General features: G+C 38.2%; 1 long non-coding RNA gene across 1 annotated transcript; it reads right to left on the bottom strand.

Annotated features, from left to right (window-relative positions):
• Window positions 1–17877: 17877 nt before the first annotated feature.
• On the bottom strand, window positions 17878–20155 carry LOC122317115. Its single transcript, XR_006244378.1, has 3 exons — window positions 19846–20155; window positions 18767–18955; window positions 17878–18343 (listed from the first exon to the last, which is right to left on the bottom strand). It is a non-coding gene; the product is annotated as an uncharacterized LOC122317115 (long non-coding RNA).
• Between the last annotated feature and the right edge of the window lie 610 nt (window positions 20156–20765).

Here is a 20765-nt window from a genome sequence, read left to right as displayed (position 1 = left end):
GTTTGCTACAGTGTGAATGTGAATGGTTAAGTGGTCGATGGCGTAAGAAGTGTTAGAAAACAGACTGTAGTTGGTGTGGATTGTCGACCTAGGGCCAAGTGGAGCTTTGGGAATCTCGTGTAGTTGTGGAAAACCTGATTCTTTAAAAAATGTGAAAATTTTGAAATTTTTGTGTTGTTTGTTGTATTGTATTATGCCATGTTAATCAATAACTGCCCACTATATAACTACATATTTATTATTCTATTTGTCATTATTATTGTGCTTTGCTAGTACTAGTGTCATGAACTAGAAAACTATGTTTTTGGTGTCAAAAAGGCAAATAGGATTTTGCGGGTATGTGCATACCACAACCCCAAGCCAAGAAGGGATATTATCTCGACGAAACTTCTCTGGTCACTTGGTAGCGTGTAAAATTAAGTGACATCTTTTGGGTTGTCCTTCGGAGACAACGGACTCTGACAAGACGGTAACACTCTCGTGCTGACTCTGTGACCCCTCCATTGGCGAAGGCTAGAGGTGCTAGGTATTGCTCATTACAAAGTCACATGCACAATCATTACTCGTGGTGTGGCGAATGGAGCCAAGATATGTGGATTACATGCGTAATTAAAATGATTGTATGGCCTTTCTGTGAATCACCACCCCAAGCCGAGATGAGGCATTATCTTGATGGATCTCCTTTGGTCACTTGGGAGCGTATAAAATTGAGTGACGTTCCCTGGGCTATCGCTGGGTGAAAGCAGGCTTGGCCAAGACAACAACATTCTAGATATGACTCCATGGCTCATCTACTGGCAGGAGTTAGAAGATGCTTGGTTACGTATGCGCCAAGTGTGGAGTTGGATATCACTCGTTACAAAGTCATACACATGATCGTTACCCTTGGTGCGACAAAAGAGTGTGCGGATGGTCCATAAGGGAGATCATGGTGCATACCATGATAAAATGAATGCTTTCTAAATGGAAATGTGATTTTGCATGGGTGGTTTCTCTGTAATTTTTGTGTAATGACAAGATGAACTTTTGTAAAATCCATTTCTCACATTGGCTATGTGTTTGTATGTTTTTTCTGTGTTAGTATTTTTGGATGTCAATTCTATGATTTTACTTGTCGAGATTGGAAAATCTTATTGTGGTATTTGCTCCTGCAGTTCTATTCCATGGGACCCTAGACTTTGTTGCAAAGGATGGATATGGTTATGGAGGACCACCCTCACCTAAGGAGTGACGACTTGGGAATTTTTTTCCTTTGAAGTTTGATTGGACTTTTTTGTTATTTATCTAGCCGGATGACTATATTAACTATACAGAAGATTTCTTTGTTGGGATTGTATATAATTTTCTGGTGCTTTAGCTTTGGGCTTTTTTTTTTTTTTTTAAATTCCACTACTTTTATAACAGTACACATTTATTGCATGCATGCACACACTTGCACAATGCATTGAGGGTGTGTGACCCGATTGGCCAGCACCCGGCATCGCGACTTCTTCTAGATCATGCGTGGAGGTCGAGGGCACCATAGGTGCTATCAGAGCTTTTATGACTCCGAGTAAATCCATAAGTTACTTAGGTATAGTTCTAGAAATCTAGGCTTTAATCTTACTATGATAGGATTGAAAATTGGGTAGTTAAACTTGGGTTTTAGTGAGGTTTGCTAGAATTTTCTGTATGATATGTATGAATGTTTAGTATAGAAGACTAGAACATGTAACAATTAGGCTTGTGATTAAAATATCAAGGTTAGAAGTGAAACGATGTGGTCTAGGCAATCTCCTCAAAGTTGGAATTGAAGTCACAAATTGAGGGGGGTAATAGCCTCCAATCGCCCAGGATATTTAAGGTTTTAAATTTTGCAGAATTTCTAAAACGAGATATATGAAATCCAAAGTTATAGATTTGTTGACCTTAATACATGAGTTAATTCAATATGAGGATTTTGCAAACTTTAAGGAATATTTTGATAATATTTGAGGTTTTAGAATCTGCAAGATTTGAGAGGCGATTTATTTAGATTAGAGGTTTAGAGTTGTCAACTTGAAGGAATGGGGTCTAACAAGATTTGAGGCTTCAGGTTTTGCAGGTCTTGTATGCAAGTTTGATTTAATCTAAGTTGTAGATTTGGAGAATTTAAAAAGTGGATTTTTTTTTTCTATGAGATTTAAAGGTATCGATTATGTGGACTTTTGAAAATGATTGTCTTTTATAAAGTTATAGAATGAATGTGGGTTTGAAGTGATCATTATCGGATTTGGGTTATAGGGTCTAATTTTTAGAAAATGATTCTTATTAGATTTAAGGTTATATAAACCTTCGATTCTTATTAGATTTAAGGTTATATAAACCTTTAAGGAAGTGATTTTGTTGAATATAAGGATATAAGCCCAGCAAATTGATGGGAAATGATATTTTATGTGATGGTATTGAATGTGACCAAGTTAGGCTAAGAGTAGAATTAGGTGAACTAGGTACTGGAAGAAGGTTTCAATTATGATTTGGTGAACTTTAGTGGTATTTTGATATTGAGTTTAGTTACACCAGATTAAATGCTAGTTAGAATTAAGGTAGCGAGCTTTCAAGTATATGTTGTCAAGTAGAAGTTATAGGTGCTCTTTATTGGTTGGCCGGGTTGGTTTCGAATGTTTTTTAATACATTGCCTAAATTAGATGGGATGCATGTACTTTGATTAGATAGGTGCCTCTTGGGTAAAATTTGGGTGTAAGGATACCCTTGCCTTAGAGCTGATTGGTAGTATATATGTTGGCCTATGTAGGAGTTGACAGAATAATTCAAACCTTCTCCGCTACAAATGCTTGAAGTGCGATCACCCACAGAATTTGCTCTCTTTGTGTTATCAACATGACTCTTCCCAAATACTTTGGACCTCCCTACGCTCACTCATACTTGTTACACTCTCGAAAAGTTTCTCCCATGAATTCCTTATACAATGGACCTTTTGGCATGACTATACTTGTTTTTAACACACGGTCCATTTTTTAAATATTTGAGACTCTTTGCACAAGTCTTGGTTTTCCTTGAATTTCTTTTGGGAAATGACACGAAGGAAAACCACTAATTTTTTAAACTTTTTTTTTTTTAGAATTGGACTTTGACAAAAATTTTATTATTTTGTTTCTGTTTATTCACTTTTCTACTTATCTTGTTAATTCAACCTCTTTGTCCAACTTAAGGAAATATTTTGGCAGTATGGTTTAGGGAGTGAGATGAGAATATTTTGTTTTAAATAAAAGTTTAAAATATTATATTTTAATATTATTATTGTTTTTTGATTTGAAAAAGTTAAATTGTTTATTATATTTTATATAGAAATTTGGGAAAGTTATAATGATGAGATGAAAATTTTGTATTTAACATGAGAATTTTAAGTGGCAGAACCGACTAGTGTTTTGACAATAATTTTGAAACTTTTTTAACAAATTATTAGGATCTTGCGTTCTTTGTATGTGAGTGTGTGTGTGTGTGTTGTATTCTTCTAAGGGGTTTTTCAATGGACAGACCAACCTTGAACCCAACTACTTTGTTATTCCCCTTTTCCCCCCATTCCTGTTGTGAACAAGCTTGTTCTTTAGTCACTTGGCGAAGCAAATCTTTTGTGACAATTTGTGACTTCATTCATTGGATCAATTTTCTTTCACCGTTAGGAAACCTTAGAGTAAATCCCAACCTTCACCTAATCACGGTAGACTTCTGGCCACTTTATTTTGACTACTCAATCTTATGAACTACATGGGCTTGACTTAGTGTATGAGTTTCTAAGTTCTTAGATCACTTCAAGGAAACTGTTGGAAATGATGCTCTAGGTAGACTTTTGTAGCGTTGAATCCATACCATTGGTATGTTGTTATTGTTTCTGCCATTTGGAATGGTTAGGTTGATTGGTAGTAGTTGATCACATGTACGTTCAATGGAGTATTTGTTTAGACTAAGGATGCAAGAGGTCAACTCGTAATATATATGAGTGTGTATGAATTTTGGAGAGTATAGATCTTCATTTCATTTTAGCTTGGAAGAAGTTGCTTTGGTAGGTGTCGAAATGAGGAGACCTTAGCCTTAGGCATTTTGGTGAAATGATCAGAGTGCACAGCCGAAGGGTGATACTCAGTGAAATGATTGTTGGTACTAAATTTTCTGATTATCTCGAGGAATTAGTTTTGGCTTCTAATTACATAGGAATTTAAAATCTTAGACTATATATAATCCATTGGAGGTTAATCATGTTGCAGTTAACATTTATGGCTTTTAAAGGTTGGGATTAGAATACGCTAGTGAGTGCCAACGACTAAAATATAGGCTTGGAAGTTGAAGCTTAGGTGTCAATAGAGGGTAGCATCACCTAATTTATGAGGTAATAAGACATTAGGATCCGAGAGTGTTGCAAAATAGTTTCTAGTGGATTGGAGATTTGTGTTGCATGGCCTACCTTGAGGTTTTAAATGTGATGTGTTATTGAAAGAACTAGTCATGCTAATACTAGAACATATGGAAGTAGAGGCAAAGATTTTTAGCTTGATGAGCCCTTTGGTAGTAGCTGTAGTTAGATAAGCAAATTTTGAGGACAAAATTGATTTTTCGGGCGGCCGGGGGGGGGGGGGGGGGGGGAAGGAATGTGAAGCCTAGCCTGTGTGAAGCCCAAGACTGTTTTGGAAGTGGGCTTTTCTTTCTTTTTATGTGTGTGTGTTTTCTTTGGTGAAGTTGAGTCCTATATGTTGTTTAAGTGGGTTTCATTTTTAGTGTTAAATTATTCAAATTTTGGGCCCAACCTGTGTAAGTGAACCCATGAGCTAAAACCAAGGGCCCAACCCCTCTCTCTATGCTGTGTCGTTTTCACTAAGGGAAGGAAACCCTAAAGTTTCTTCTTCTTTTCCCTAGCATTGCACAAGACGCTCCTTCCCTTTCTTTATTTGTTTTTTTTTCCCCTTTGTCTGGCAGTAGCTTTTCACTGCCCATGCCTTGCAACACCTCTGCCTATCGTCACCACCTCGTTCGTGCATCCCTTGCTATAGGTTGAGTTCACCACATGCAATGCATGGCTTTTGTCAGCCATGTGAGTACTGCCACTCACGACAACGCATGAAGCCTCTCTAGCTTGCCTCACATCAAACCACCAAGACCTTTCGTCCAAATCTCACCATCCAAAAGTCACACCGCCATCGAGCTAAGTTAGCTTCAACCCTTTGAAAAACCATCACCGAGCCCTCCTCCTTCTCTTAATGTCATCCTCAATCCTTGGATCTCTCATTCCCCCTCTCTATTTTCCACTCTATGTGGTTTAGGAGATTTTTGCTTAGGGTTCCACCGCATGCCGCCATGATCCACCACCCTCTAGAGCTCACTAGAGGTGGCTCAACCATCCCCCCTCCAGTCCCCACTCGGCCTTCCCCTCTCAGATACGCTTAAAACTCGTCCTAGAGCTCTCTCTCTCTCTCTCTCTCTCTCTCTCTCTCTCTCTCTCTTAGGGTTGCGCCATTACCAACCACTGTCAACCACCGCAAATTCCCCATTCTCCACCCTCTATTTTCAGCTTTCCCAACAGTAGATTCTCACGTTTTGCCCAAATTGGCCAATGTTCATCATGCTCTACCCACCACCACCCTCTACTGTGTGAGTCCTTCTCTCCACCCTCATTTTTGTCAATCTAATCACCCTTAAGTTTTTCCCTAGATGTGGCTCCCCACTAATCAACCCAGTTTTGCCTCCGTCACCATGCTGCCACACAATGCGCATGCACACTTGCTAGACCCCTTGGACGACACGCTTGATCATCTAGAGATTTCCATTTCGCTCTATAAGTAAAATTCTGAACTAACTTTGCAAATAGTAACAACGTGAATATTGGCCTTGTGTTTGCTGTAGTGTGAATGTGAATGGTTAAGTGGCCAATGGCTTAAGAAGTGTTGGGAAGCAAACTGTAGTTGGTGTGGATTGTCAGCCTAGGGCCAGGTGGAGCGTTGGGAATCACAAGTAGTTGGGGAAAATCGGATTCTTTTAAAATTGTGAAATTTGTGTATTGTTTGTTGTATTTTATTATGCCATGTCATCCAATAACTGCTTGCTGCATAACTACATATTTATTATTCCATTTATCATCATTATTGTGCGTTTTTGGTATTAGTGCCATGAATTGGAAAATTGTGCTTTTGGTGTCAAAAAGGCATATGGGATTTTGCAGGTATGTGTGTACCATGACTCCTTACTAAGATGGGGCACTCGGAAGAGTTTCACTAGTCACTCGAGAGCATGTGAAATTGAGTGACCAATAGCTATCAGTCCAGTCTGGAAAAATGATAGACCGAAAGTTTTGGTCCATCACCTCCCTTGGGACCAGACTGGACCGATTTACATCACTACACCAAGCTCTTCACTAGGGACCACCAACACACTCTGGCTTCCTTCGTTACATCATGAGGAACAACTATGTGTGTGACTTTCCAACTAGCGATGTCCAACTCCACACCCGACATGTACCTGACAAGACACCCTCTAACCTCTACTAGTAGAGAGAGGCCACGGAGTTGGCCCGAAAGCATTACCATCTTATTCGAGCCTACTGTTGCCTAGTGATCAACGGAACTCAACCAAGATAATGCCCCATCTCGACTTGGGGTCGTCATACACACACACACACCCACAAAATCATTTTTTTTACACCAAAACCGCTAGTTTTTCATATTTTCTGTAATACCCCGTATTTATGTGTATTTTTAATTAAATAATCATTTCATTTGTTAAGATTATGAACTTTCTTATTTTAAATTTTAGATGATTTACGTAGTATTATTTTACGGCTTCTAGTTGTAAAATTTAATTTAATGTGTTTCTTGTTATTAAATATTGTTCATTGTTTAAATTGCTCTTTATTCTTAATTATTTTATTGTTGAATTTATTATTTTATTTTATTTAGTTACTCTGTTTAAATTATTTTACTGAAATTGCCATTTTGAAATACTTTTTGTTAGATCAGTTTTGAGACTCGAGTTGAAAAGATTGGATCTCCCTTCTTTCCATTCCTTTTTCTTTTTCCTGCTTTGTTTTTCTTCTTTCCTTTTTTCCTTCCTTTCCTCCCCTCCCCTACTTCTCCTGCACGACCCGCTCCCCTCACCGAAACCCTTCTCTCAACACAACCCCGCAGTACGCCGTCCAACCTTGCTGCCGCCTACCTCACTAGTTTACCCTCACTCCGGCCATCTTTCGCCCACCACCTGTCTCCTCCCTCTAGACCTATCCCTCTCTCTCACTACAGCACCCAACCCATAGCCCCTCCCCCCGATCTCTTTCTCCTCCATGCTCCATTGTGACACCACTGCGGCCCAACCCCTTTCAGCATGCCAACCCTTCACCAGTCCCAGCAACTACAGCTCCTTTCTCTCTCTCTCTCTCTCTCTCTCTCTCTCTCTCTCTCTCTCTCTCTCTCTCTCTCTCTCTCTCTCTCTCTCTCTCAATACTGTCGTGGCGTAGCCCCATGTCGCCAGCTGTCTCCCCCTTCACCAGTGTACGCCCAGCCACAAAACCAACCCCTCGCGGCAACCCTTTCCCCCCCACACGAGCATAACCTATAATGGGTTTGCCCCTCTTCGCACAACCAGATCTGCCGCCCATGCCGCCATCGACAGTCTCCAGCCACCACCACCAGCTCCACTAGCCTCTCTTAACTCCTACCTGCCCAATCCAAGCTTTCCCTAGCTCTCCTCTCCATTTTCTATTTTGCGACCCACAAACATTGCTTGGAAAACGTTGTCCACTGCTACTCAGCCACTTTTGGCGTGACCTTTGATCTTCCAGAGTTGCCTTTCGTCATTGTAAATATTTTTCTAAAGAACTTTTGAGATTTAAATATATTTTTACACTAACAATTTTCTATACTCTGGTTGGTTATGCTAGGCCTTGTGTCTGAGGAGTATGGGGTTGGATCGGATTGGAGGATGGGTTTGCCTGTGAAATTCGATTGTGTTCGGTGTAATGCCAATCATTACATTATTTCATGCATGCTCATTTGTGTGAAATGAAAACTGGTTTTTTATGTGAGAAATAATTTTTGGGTGCGTGTGTGTGACAAACCCAAGCCGAGATGGGATATTATTTTGGTGGAGCTCTTCTGGTCACTCGGGAGCATAATATACTGAATGGCGTCCCCTGGGTTGTCGATGGGCGACAATGGGAATGAACGAGATGGTAACGCTCTCATGCCGAGTCCATGGTCCCTCTGCTAGGTGGGGCTAAAGGATGCTTGGCCACATGCACAATCGTTATCCCTGGTATGATGAAGGGAGTCAGGGTGTGCAGATGGTCCTTAGGGGATATCATGGTGCATACAGGATAATTTGAATAATTGGTCATTTTATAGGAAAATGGTGGTTTTGATAAATGGATATGTGGACCATTTTATGAAAAAATAGTAGTTTTATATATACTCGGGCCATTTTCTGGGAAAATGGCTATTATTTATTTTAATGGACTTGTTTTAGACCAAATGAGATTTTTTCATATGTTGTAAATAATCATTTTGAGAAAATGATGGTTTTGAACTCATGCATATTTTAGCATGTACATGCATACTTGTTGGTTATGTAAATGTGTTTTTATGGGTTGTTTAGTTGATTACTTATTGAGATTCATATCTCATGTGGTAGTCAATACCCTGCGGTACCATTTTATGATATTGTAGATTTTGATGCAGATGAGGACGTTGAGCCTGAGGGATCAGCTCTACCAGAAGAGTGACCTTGGGTCGCTTTCTCATGTTTAGAATTCGTTTCCCTCTTTCGCCGTGTAACTTTGGTTTGTCTTATATTTTTATCGGATTACTGTATAACTTTTAAAGGCATTTTATTTTGGGAGACTTGTATTTAAAATTCTGGTTCTCAGTCGACTAAATTTAATTTATCCGCTGTGACTTTTGTTTTACCCTTGTTGCGTGTGTACACACTTAGCACTTATCATTGGGGTGTGTGACCCATGTTGTCAGCATCTCGACGTCACGATTCTCGCGTTTCAATACGTGGAAGTAAGGGGTGCACATTTTCAGCATAAACTTGAACAGAGCACAATTATTGAAATTTTTAACGACATGCAACACGTAATTAAGTGAATGACATGATAAAACCATTAAAAGTGGGTCTAAACAGACAAACAATTGGAAGAGAATTCAAACCACAATATCACAACTTCAAACTTTCATTCCCAATGCTTCGCTCAGCACTCGGCCAACAATTCACAACCAATTACATATATATTTTTTCCAACGCTCCACAGAGCCCTTGGCCACATCACAAATTCACAACTAGACTGCACATCATATTTTTACAAATATCTAACAATAGTATTTTAAAAGTTAGTCCAAGGATTAATTAGGTAATGATACCCTTACACCTCAATTACTACTATGTTACTACTCAATTTTTTTTTTTTTTTTTTTGTCCTTTTGCTCTTTGAGTATAGACTAAAAATCTCAAAGCATGGTCTTCTTGCATAATTTAGGAGAAAATAAATTCAATCAACCTACGTAATCATGAAATTTAATTAAAAATAAATTCAGTTTTATGAAAATTGACATTCTTTTGCCCTTTGAATCATTTTTTATAAAATTGAATTTATTTTTAATTAAATTATATGGTTACATTGGTTGATTGAATTTATTTTCTTTTAAATTATACAGGAAGGTCATGTTTTGAGATTTGTAATCCATATTCAAATAGCAAAATGAACAAAGAAAACTTGGATAGTAAGGCAATAGTAAAGGAGGTCTAAGGAAATCATTGCCCTAATTACAATAGGTAAGGGGGATTCTAGATGATCAAAGTGTGCTGAATGCGGTGTACTTATTGGATTGAGAGAAATTAGTGCATGTGTGCATGCATATGTCGCTACACAGATGGACAGAGTTAGAGAACCAGATTTAAATGTGAGCGGACAAATAAAATAGGAGGTGAGACGCGGAGGAGTTTCCTGTGGTACAGTCTAGAGGGCTAGATCATGATGGAGGCAATCACAAGCATTGTGGACAATGTCAAATCTAGGTAGAAATCGAGGGGCACTACGGTGGGAAAAGAGGGGCTTACGGTGGTTGGCGAGGGGCAGAAATCAAGAGAGAGATTGAGAGAGAGAGAGAGAGAGAGAGAGAGAGAGAGAGAGAGAGAGAGATTTCGTTTCAGTAGTGGGGGAGGTCTGAGAGGGGGAAGAGACCAAGTGGAAATTGAGGGGTTGGGGAGTGGTTGGATGACAGGAGCCCTAGGTGAAAAACTTCTAAAACGCATGGAGGAGGAGGCCGAGGGAGAGAATGAGATCTGGAAAGGCGAGGACCATGATTGAAGGGGAGAGAAAGGCTCGGAATCAATCTTGAAGGGGTGGAGCTCTGCCTATTTATAGGTCGAGAGATCCACTCACGATAAAAGCAACCCACAACTACGATTGACAACACCAAATGGTGCGCAGGCTGTTGTGGAGGGGTTGGTGGTCAACTTACGTGTGTGTGTGTGTGAGAAGAGACAAGCGGTGGTGACATGGCCGAGAGATGCCATTCACAGTGTTGTACTTGGCTTACTGGGAGGACGCAGGTGGTGTTTAGATGGTGGCAGAGGAGGAAGGACTAGTGCCAACACGCAGAGTCGAGGTGGTGGAGCACTGGAGTGTGAGGGTGGCGCTGCAGGTCAAGGGTTGGGGGAGGAAGAGGAAGGATTTTAGAGTTTTTCACCTCTCTTGGCTCAAACGATGTCGTTGAAGTGTTGGGGCTAGGCTTTTTTCTTTTTTCTTTTTAATTCATGCACATGGGTTGGGCACGTTACACATATACTAAAAAATAAATAAATAAAAAAACCACCTAACCATCAGACTTGGGCTCCACATCACTAAAAGAAAAACACTTAAATATAACAAAGTGAATTTTATATATATATATATATATATATGAAAGATATAAACCAAAGTGAATAGACTATTGTGTGCGTTAATGAACATGCCTGCTTTACCAAGGACATACATATGGAGGACATGATCATTATTTTGTATGCATCCAAATGACATTTTTTTATTTGAAGTTGTGCCATTGTTAGTTTAAAGCCATTGCTACCATAGTTTGATTTGCCAAAAACAACAAGACAAAGATGCAAGCATGGGTTTTTGTAATTTACTACACTACTAGTGTGTGTAATTATAAGTTTGTTGTCCTTGCTTTTCTTAATTAAGGAAAGGAAAAAAAAAGAAAAAAAAAAACTTGCTTGGTTTTTGTATATGATCTGTACGATGTTGATTCTGGGAAAGTACTTGCCTTGGCCTTGTGGTTGACGAATCCTAGGTTATCTAGTGTCCACTGGCATGCTCGTGATAGACAATGATATTGTGAAAACACATATATACCAATAACCTTGAGTTTTCAGTTGTTGAGTTTATCTTACTACCTTTTGTTTTTTGTGTTTTTAAATATAGTTGGAACGCTTAGGTCTCTTTAAAGTTCTTGTCGTCGTAACTATATTCTTTTCCCTCTAACCTTATTCCTTATACATAATTGTAGTAAGTACCTAGGATGGCAACAACATCATGTATTTTATCAATGCGCAACAATATTTTGTTTTAAGCTATATACCAGTAGTTACTAATTACTCCGGTGATTAAGGGGACGGTTATTGTGTGAAAGGTCTTCTTCTCATTTTTGAATGAGAAGAAGTTTGGTTTCTTTCACTTCTTGTTGGAAGATCGAGTTTGCTACAGGTAAGTTTTTTGTGTTGTTTTTGGTCTATCATCCTCGGTGGAAGATTGGATTTTTCTGAACTGATGACGGAAGAAATTACTCAGTTATGGGACAACCTAAGGCTCACAAAATCGGAAAGGAGTGAACCTCTGATTATGGGGGAAGGTATGAAGTCTACATTTGAACGTGGGAAATGTTGTTTGGTTGTAAAACTAATGGCTGAAAAATGTATCAACTACGATGCTTTTAAAAATACTATGTTAAAGGTTTGGAAAACTGGTGCTAATATTAGCACTGTGCAAGTGGGCACGAATACTTCCATTTTTTAATTTTTTTTCTAAAGGAGACTTCGTATGTGGGATGGCACCGTGGTTGTTTGATCAATATTTGATATGTTTGAAGTGGTTTGATGGAACTACTCCACCCAAAGATATTCTGTTTTCTCATACTTATATTTGGGTACAATTGCACAATCTACCATTTGGATCTATGAATTCTGATATTGGATTAAAATTGGGTAAGTCCATACGCAAGTTAATGCTTGTTCTTGTTGAATTGAATCTACAAAAACATTTAATAAGAGGGAAGATGCTGCTGTTGGATGGGAAAACTATTTTTATCTCTTTGAAGTATGAAAGATTGCCCAGGTTCCGTTTCCAATGTGGAAGAATTACACATGTTGGGGTGGTTTATTCGAGCAAGGGATTGTTAAAGTCTAAAGAATCACCATCTGTTCAACAGTATGGCTCTTGGTTGAGGGTCTCTAATGGTTTACAACGTGGTGGAATTGGTAGATTTGTGGGTATTCATTTGACAAAATCTTTTTAGACAGGTTTGTATGAACAACTAAATGTCGCTGATATGGTTAGTGAGAATATTTCAAGATTTAACAGAGGGGTTGATGTTGCTTCTCCTATCCGACAAGAGGTTGTTGTTCCAATAATGGAATCTCATGAGAGTGATGCTGATTGCTCTCCTGTGAATTTGAAAGGAAAGCTTGCTGCATTGGAAAATGGTCCAATGGATTTTCCTGTTCTCTAGTTTGGTGAGAGTTAAATGGATATGATGGCAAACATGGCTGAATCTAATTCAACAGATTCTTTACTGAAGTGGAAAAGGAAGTTAAAAGGTACTATAGGATGTTCTAGTACTACATCCAAAATGTTGGTTGTGAAAAGAAAGAAGAAGCTATCTGTAGGTGCTTATCTCATTGGTGATGGAAGTTCTAAACCATCAAGAAGGACACGTTTCCTGGGTCCAACTTTGAATTTATCAGTGGAGGCTAAGTCTCAACCCCGCTGGGAGTCATGAGGGTTTTAAGTTGAAACTACCGAGGGCTTGGTAACCCTCGAACAGTTCATGACCTTAATTGTATAGTTAAGGATAAAAAGCCTAGTAGTATATTTCTGCTGGAAACAAAGTTGCATAAAAGTAAGTTTGATAAATTGAAAGGGTTATTGGGTTATCAATGTTGTTTTAGTTTTGCTAGTATTTGTAGAGGGGGTGGATTGGCACTATTGTGGAAATAAGATGTTCAATTGGTCATTTATTGTTATTCTCAGAGGCACATCAACTCTTGGATCACAAATGAGGTTGGTCATACAAATTGGATGCTGACATGTTTCTATGGGCATCCTGAAGTGGCTAAAAGACATGATGGCGACTGCATTTTAAAGCATTTGGCAAGTTGTAAACATTTGCAATGGTTGTGTCTAGGTGATTTTAATGAATTACTTTTCCGGAAGGAGAAAGCTGGTGGAAACAAAAAAAAAAAGTGACAAGCAGATGGAGACTTTCAGGAATGGATTACAAACATGTCAACTATGTGACATAGGTTTCTTGATAGGAATCATACATGGTCAAATAACAGAAGTGATGGTACTTTCACTAAGGAAAGGCTAGATAGAGTTGTTGCAAACAAAAAATGGTGTGATGCTTTTGGTCATGGGGATGTCTAGGTGCTGCCTTCCTCTTCATCTTATCACTATCCAATATTAGTTACTGTTAAATGTAGTATACAGCAGATACAAACTGGCACTCAATTAGCTCGTTTTGAGGCTAATTGGTCAACCTATGTTGATTGTGAAGAGGTGATTGAGAATGCATGGAATCAAACTTATCATTCAATAGGGGGTTTTGACTGTTTAACCAAGAAGTTTAAGTGATGCATGCTGAATCTGAAGAACTGGAGCAGATGCAGAGATCCTATTAATGATGATTGGCTACAAACAAAAGTTATGCAACTCAAGATTATGCAACAAAACCTAAATGTAGACATTGTGGAGGAGTACACAAGTCTTCGAAAGGAGATCAACAATCATCTTGAGAGAATGAACCTGAAATAGAAACAAAGAGCAAAAGTCCACTGGTTGCAACAAGGGGATCGCAACACCAAATATTTCCATCATTGTGCAAGTTAGAGGAAAAAAAGAAATAATATACTGCAAGTAATGAATGAACAAGGAAATATGTTCTATGATCCCAAAGGAATTGGCAGTGCTTTCACTAAATACTACCAAAGGTTATTTACTTCTTCCTCTCCAACTAACATTATGACATGTCTTTCTACTCTTACAAAGAAAGTTACTCGATTTGTTAAGGAAGCTATATTTCAGATGGCTATGGGACTTGCTTTTATTAGACTCATTGGTCTATTGTTGGTGATGAGGTATGTAATGCAGTGCTGTCTTTTCTAAATGGAGAGGGAAATATTGCTAACATCAATTACACTATTGTGTTGATCCCTAAGGGTAGAAACCCAAAGTCTGTTACTGATTATTAACCCATAGCCTACTTAATGTGGTTTACAAAGCTATTACCAAGATGCTTGCAAACAGGTTAAAACTGATATTGCCTGCCATTATTTCTCAAAATCAATGTGCTTTTATTCTTGGATGCTTAATTATTGATAATATTATGGCTGCATATGAAACTCTTCATACTATGCAAACACAACTACATGGAAGACAAGGATATATGACCTTGAAATTGGATATGAGCAAGGCATATGATAGAGTTGAGTGAGACTTTCTAGCATATGTGATGTCTAAATTGGGGTTTGCAGATAAGTGGGTTGATTTGGTTATAAAATGCATTAATTCCTCTTCTTTCTTGCTTTTCAATTATGGTAAATGGCGTACCTTTTGAGAAGTTTACTCCACAAAGAGGATTAAGACAGGGCTGCCCACTATCACCATACTTATTCATCCTTTGTGTTGAAACCTTAAGTTCTCAATTAACTGCTGCTACTCAACAAGGTCTATTATCTGGTGTGCCTATAGCTAGAGGGATGGTGAAAATGAGTCACCTCTTTTTTGCTGATAACTGTCTTTTATTTTGTAAAGCAAGTGTACATAAATGGATAAGACTAAATAGCATTTTGGGTCTCTATGAATCTACATCACAAAAGTACCTCGATAGGGATAAAACATCACTCTTCTTCAATAAAAACACAGGCTCTTCCACTAAAGAATATTTAATGGAGATTGCAAGTTTGAGGACTTCTTCTAATATGGATAAGAACTTGGGACTCCCCTCTTTGGTTGGTCCCCTCTTTGGCTGGTCAATAAAAAACTGCTACTTTTAATGGACAGGTTGACAGATTGAGGAGTAGATTGATTAACTCGAAGACACAGTTACTATCTATGGTAGGGAAGGAAATCCTCATTAAAGCAGTTCTGCAAGCCATTCACACATATTGTATGAGTGTGTTTCTACTGCCTAGATGTCTATGTAAGAAGCTTATCTCTCTCATCTCGAATTTTCGGTGGGTAATCAAGACAATGAGACCAGAATACATTGGAAAAAGTGGAGTCTTTGTGTGTGGGGAAGCCATATGGTGGAATGGATTTTAGGGATCTAGAGTCCTTTAATTATGCACTCTTGACAAAGCAGGCATGGAGAATGTTAATCTCCAAACTCCCTTCCAAGTAAAATTTTCAAAGCCAAATACTTCCCACACTCATTTGTCATTGGTGCTACATTGGGATCAAAGCCTTCATATATTTGGAGAAGTATCTGGCATGCAACTCATTTACTGAATGAAGGAATGGTATGGAGAATTGGTGATGGTCAGCAAGTCCACATTTGGAAAGATGAGTGGTTGCCACATACTAAAACAAATCAAATTCAATCTCTAGTGAGTATATTATCTAAAAATGCTCTAATTTCAGAACTAATTGACACAAGGGCTGGCTGGTAGAATATGGATCTACTTCAAGCTGTTTTTAATCATAATGATATAGTTCAACTCATGCAGATTCTTGTGATTGGTCAAGAGGTTTCAAACAATCTAGTGTGGGGTGGAAATTCAGATGGGAAGTTTACTGTGAAAAGTGCTTAGCAACTATGTATGCAGCTATCTCAGAGTAGTAGAGGGGAATCTTCACAATAGTTTGTGCCTTAGTATCTATGGAAGAAAATATGGTCTCTGAAAACAACAAATGCAGTTAAAGTCTTCATGTGGCATGCTTGTATTGATACTCTTCCCATAAATTAAACTTATTTAAGAAATGTGGTTGCAAGAGCTGCTTGTCCCGTCTGTTTACAAGAGGTTGAATCTCCAGGCCATATCCTATGGTCCTATCCCTCAGTGTAAGGTGTGGTTACTAGGAGATAAAGCTTTCCAGAAAGCAGCTCTCACATATATGACTTTACTAGGAGATAAAGCTTTCCAGAAAGCAGCTCTAACATATATGACTTTTAATAAAATCTTTGTTCAGATGATGGAGAGACTAATATCACAGGATTTGGTTTTATTTGCTGTTATTGCTAGATCAATTTGGCTAAGAAGAAACAAAATGATTTTTTAAGGTTCATCCCAAGATCTTGTTGTTCTATATAATAATGTTGTACATTAATTCTCTACTTATTGGGCTGCTATGAAGACTATAAGCACTCAACAGGGGATAACACAATCTCAGCCATCATAGTGGGAAGCCCCTCCACCAAATTGGGTCAAAGCAAATTGGGATGTAGCCATCAGTGCTGATAATTAAAAAAATTGGTATTTTTGTTGTTATTAGGGATGATGAAGGCCATGTTTTAGTAAGTCTGATGAAACCTCTAAGTTATTGTGTGGAACCTTCGATAGCTTAAGCTAGGGGCTTATTGGAAGCAACTACTCTATGCAAGGAGCTCAATCTGGAGCATGTTCTTTTTGAAGAAGACTCCCTCACTACAAAAAATCTTGTATTTTGCGGCAACATAATTTTGCCGTAAAAAGCATATCTTTCACCGCCAAAGGAATAAACCGACTGAAAGTCGTTCGCAGCAAATTGGCCGAGAATAAAACGTCTGGTTTGATGAACTGCGGTGAGCTTTGGAATTCGTCAGATTGAAGAGTTTTTGATGTGAAGGAATTCCGTCGGAAATAATATGTTTTCAACTAAGGCAAAAGCATTTTGCCGCGGGGTTGGATCTCCGGAAATAGTTATTTGCAACAAGTATTTGGGTCCTTTAAAAAAAATATGAGGCGAATTGCCGCAAGTAATAATTATCCCCAAAAAAAAATTATACAAGCATAAAACTACATTAGTAAAAAAAGCAGGCCAAATAAAAATTGTATATTTCAAGGTAAATCAATAAAAATCCAAGCACAATAAAAATTATCCAAAAGAATAAAAATAAATGTCCTCTAAATGATAAACATCATGTAAAAGTTGAATATGCAAACATGACACATGGATTTCACCTGTGTCATGTTCAAAATATCCTCATAAATATGTTTGCAATAGATTCACCAAATGCATACTTTTCTATGTTTTGCTTCCAGTTGAAATTTAGATATTTCATCCATTAGGTGATGGCTCAAAAGTATATACTCTGCATGCTTTCTGTGCAAACATATGCAAGGGATTGATAAAAGAAACAACATCAAAACTATAATGTGCACATATGGGTTTCACATATAGCCACGGCAACTTAAAATATGTAAAGAGAATTAGATGTTGCAACTTTTTCCATACAAGTCTTCAAAGCAATCACTCCAAGGCCTTCAATTGGAAAGAAAGAAAGAAAGAAATGAGCAATCGGTACTGGGAGAACATACAATCCTCTTAAAACAGTTGATTTGTAAGATAAAAGTTGTATAAGAAACCCTTCAGCTTCCAACAAAGCCTAAAGTGTACCATCTTCACCAATACCTCCATGCACTACAAATAATAAAAGATAAACTTCAAAAAGAGTGAGTGCAAAGAAGACGATGTCCATTCCACATATTAGCTGTGTTCAGAGTAGTATATTTTATTAAAGGTGATTTTTTCATTTAAAAAAAATAACACCAAATCCATGCATAAAAAATTAGTAGTAAGCTATCATGTTTTTGAGACTCAAAGAAAAAGAAACAAATGTAATATTCCTCCACTAGAAAATAAATGGATGGTAATCAAAACTTGCAATAAAAACCATTGCTTGAACTTCCTTGGCTTGCTTGATCCATTCCATCAAAGAAAATCTCACAGGAGGTGGTTCACCAGCAATATCAAGTTCTGTAAACCAACCATGTTTTGTTAAACCTTCCATGAGATCATTTATCACTGTGTTCCACAACTGAGATGTCAATGCAGCCCGAGCTGGTTCAATTGCCTCTATGCATGCAGCAATTGCTTCCTTTGTTGTGTGTCTTAGCAAAAGAGAATAACTGTAGTCAAAGAAACAACTTGCTGATGTGAATCTAACGCTTCAACTATTTAATCAATTGAGTAATATAATGAATACATTGAATATTTGGCAGACCCTTGAAAGACTGTCATTTGGTAGAATGATTTCAAGAATAAACAATCTATGTAGAGATACTGCAAAAATCATTACTGAAGAAGCAGATAAACCATACAAAGTGACATGCTATCTTGGGTACTAGAAATTTCGGTGTATATGACTAAAATAAATACCTTATTTGTAATTGCATGCAAACATACTAAACTTAGGGACACCCATATGTGATCTACACTTACTGTTTTCCTTTCTTCTGTCCCGAGAGAGAGAGAGAGAGAGAGAGAGAGAGAGAGAGAGAGAGAGAGAGAGAGAGAGAGAGAGAGAGAGAGAGAGAGAGCTACATGAAAACCTTAATCTTTGAGCCAACCAAGTTCTTGCCATTATCTGATTCCTAAGACAACAATCACTCAATAAGAAACTGATTTCAAAAGCACAAAGGAACAACTAAAAGTAACTATAGTTAAGGAACAAGCCTCTAGCTGTATCTTTCCACCACCACCAATTCCTTCCAACTCCACTACCATTTCATGTGAATATCCTAGCAAAAGACAAGTTTTTTATTAGATCATATTCAATCAAAACTTGTAGCCTTACATTGAACTAACCTGCTGAACATTAGTACGATTGTTATTAAAGAAGTTGGACATATCTGTACCATTACATACAATAAAAATAATAACATGCTTCAAGTTAGAAAAGTGCAAACAGCTGAAAAAGTTTTACCTTGGTACCAAGTCCAATTGTTTTCTTCAATTTGAAAAAGTCATGTGTGTAAAATAACTTCAAAGGTATTTCTTTTGTGGAAACCCCCAAGTCAGAGAACTTCTTTAAGACATTAGAGTTTCTAAAAACAATCAAATATCCCAAATTAGCTAATATCACACTTGAAAGGTCTTAATTGGTATGAACTACAAGTTCATTGGCCTCCACGTATATAGAATCAATTCAATTTACACTAAGTGAATCATTCTCATTTCGAAATGCAAAACTAATGAAATAATCAATTGAAATCTGATTACTTTTTTTTCTCACAAGTCATGAAGAAGTTTTTTTTTTTTTAAATAAAAACATTACATGTCATGAACAGCCACTTTGTATCCTACCTTTATTAGATTATTCACCATTCTGAAGCCCATATTTCCCAGTCCTATGAACCCAACACTCTGTAATACATCAATGGTTTGAGAAATTTGAAGTAACTCCGCAAAAATGCATTACAATTTAGAAGACTTGGAAGGAAAAACACCAGATTTTTAGATGGGGAGAGCTAAAAACATCTAAAGTAACTCAACGCCAAACACACCTGAATATCCCAAAAATGACTAAAAAAAAAATTTACCCAAACACACAGGAACTCCAAATCTACAAAATCAAAACAAACAGAGATGAAGGCAATAAAACTATGCTCAGATAGCATGCTTGCAATACATTTACCTAAAATGGGAGGGAAAAAAATTGAAGAACACAGAGCCATTCATTAGGTAGCAGCCCCTCATCCACGCTCCGGTCGAGATTCCCCACATAAGAAGATGGAACCGAGAGAGAGAGAGAGAGAGAGAGAGAGAGAGAGAGAGAGAGAGAGAGAGAGAGAGAGAGAGAGGCGCACATACACATGAAGATAGAGAAAGCGAGGCAGACGGAGGATTGAGAGACTCACCTCCTTGATGAGGTGGCGACGACACGACAGTAGGCAGGGCTTGGGAAGGGCGGGTAACAAACTCACTGAGAATAGAGATGGTGTATTGAGTCAGGGGAAAAGAAACGGGGGGGGGGGGGGGGGGGAGAAGAAAAAGAAATAGGGGGGTGGGGAAAGAAACTTGCTAGGGAGAAAAGCCGCGAGGTTTTTATAATAACCTTTTGCGTTTGTGAAAACTCGTCACATGAGGTCTTTTTAGCGGTGATTTTTTTTTTCGCTCGCCAGAACAAAAACACGGTTACAATTGAAAATAGCTCTGCCGTCCAATTGTTGCTCCTCGCATAACTTTTTGGCCATAAAAATGACATTTTCTTGTAGTGCCTGAAAGTTGTTGATGTTGTGAAAAACGATGACAATGAATTAAAATAACAACGAACGAGAAAAACAATCACACACTCAATCACACACGACACAAGATGTACGTGGTTCAGCAAATTGCCTACGTCCACGGGAGCTGCAGAGGATTTTATTATTGAGGAATGTCACACTACAAGATGGATCTCAACACTATTCATCCACAGTGTTTTCGTGTCTACAGTACATAGACATAAGAGTAAAAAATCGCATGTTCGCTCGAGCGGCGTGTCGAGCGCGCGTCGAACGAACTTCCCTTCCGCGTCCCGCTCGAGCTCACTGTCGAGCTGACGTCGCT

This window comes from Carya illinoinensis, chromosome 7, assembly GCF_018687715.1.
Source record: "Carya illinoinensis cultivar Pawnee chromosome 7, C.illinoinensisPawnee_v1, whole genome shotgun sequence".
Taxonomy (NCBI): Eukaryota; Viridiplantae; Streptophyta; class Magnoliopsida; order Fagales; family Juglandaceae; genus Carya; species Carya illinoinensis.
Note: the sequence above shows the minus strand (reverse complement) of the source record. Positions and strands in the feature narration are given on the sequence as shown.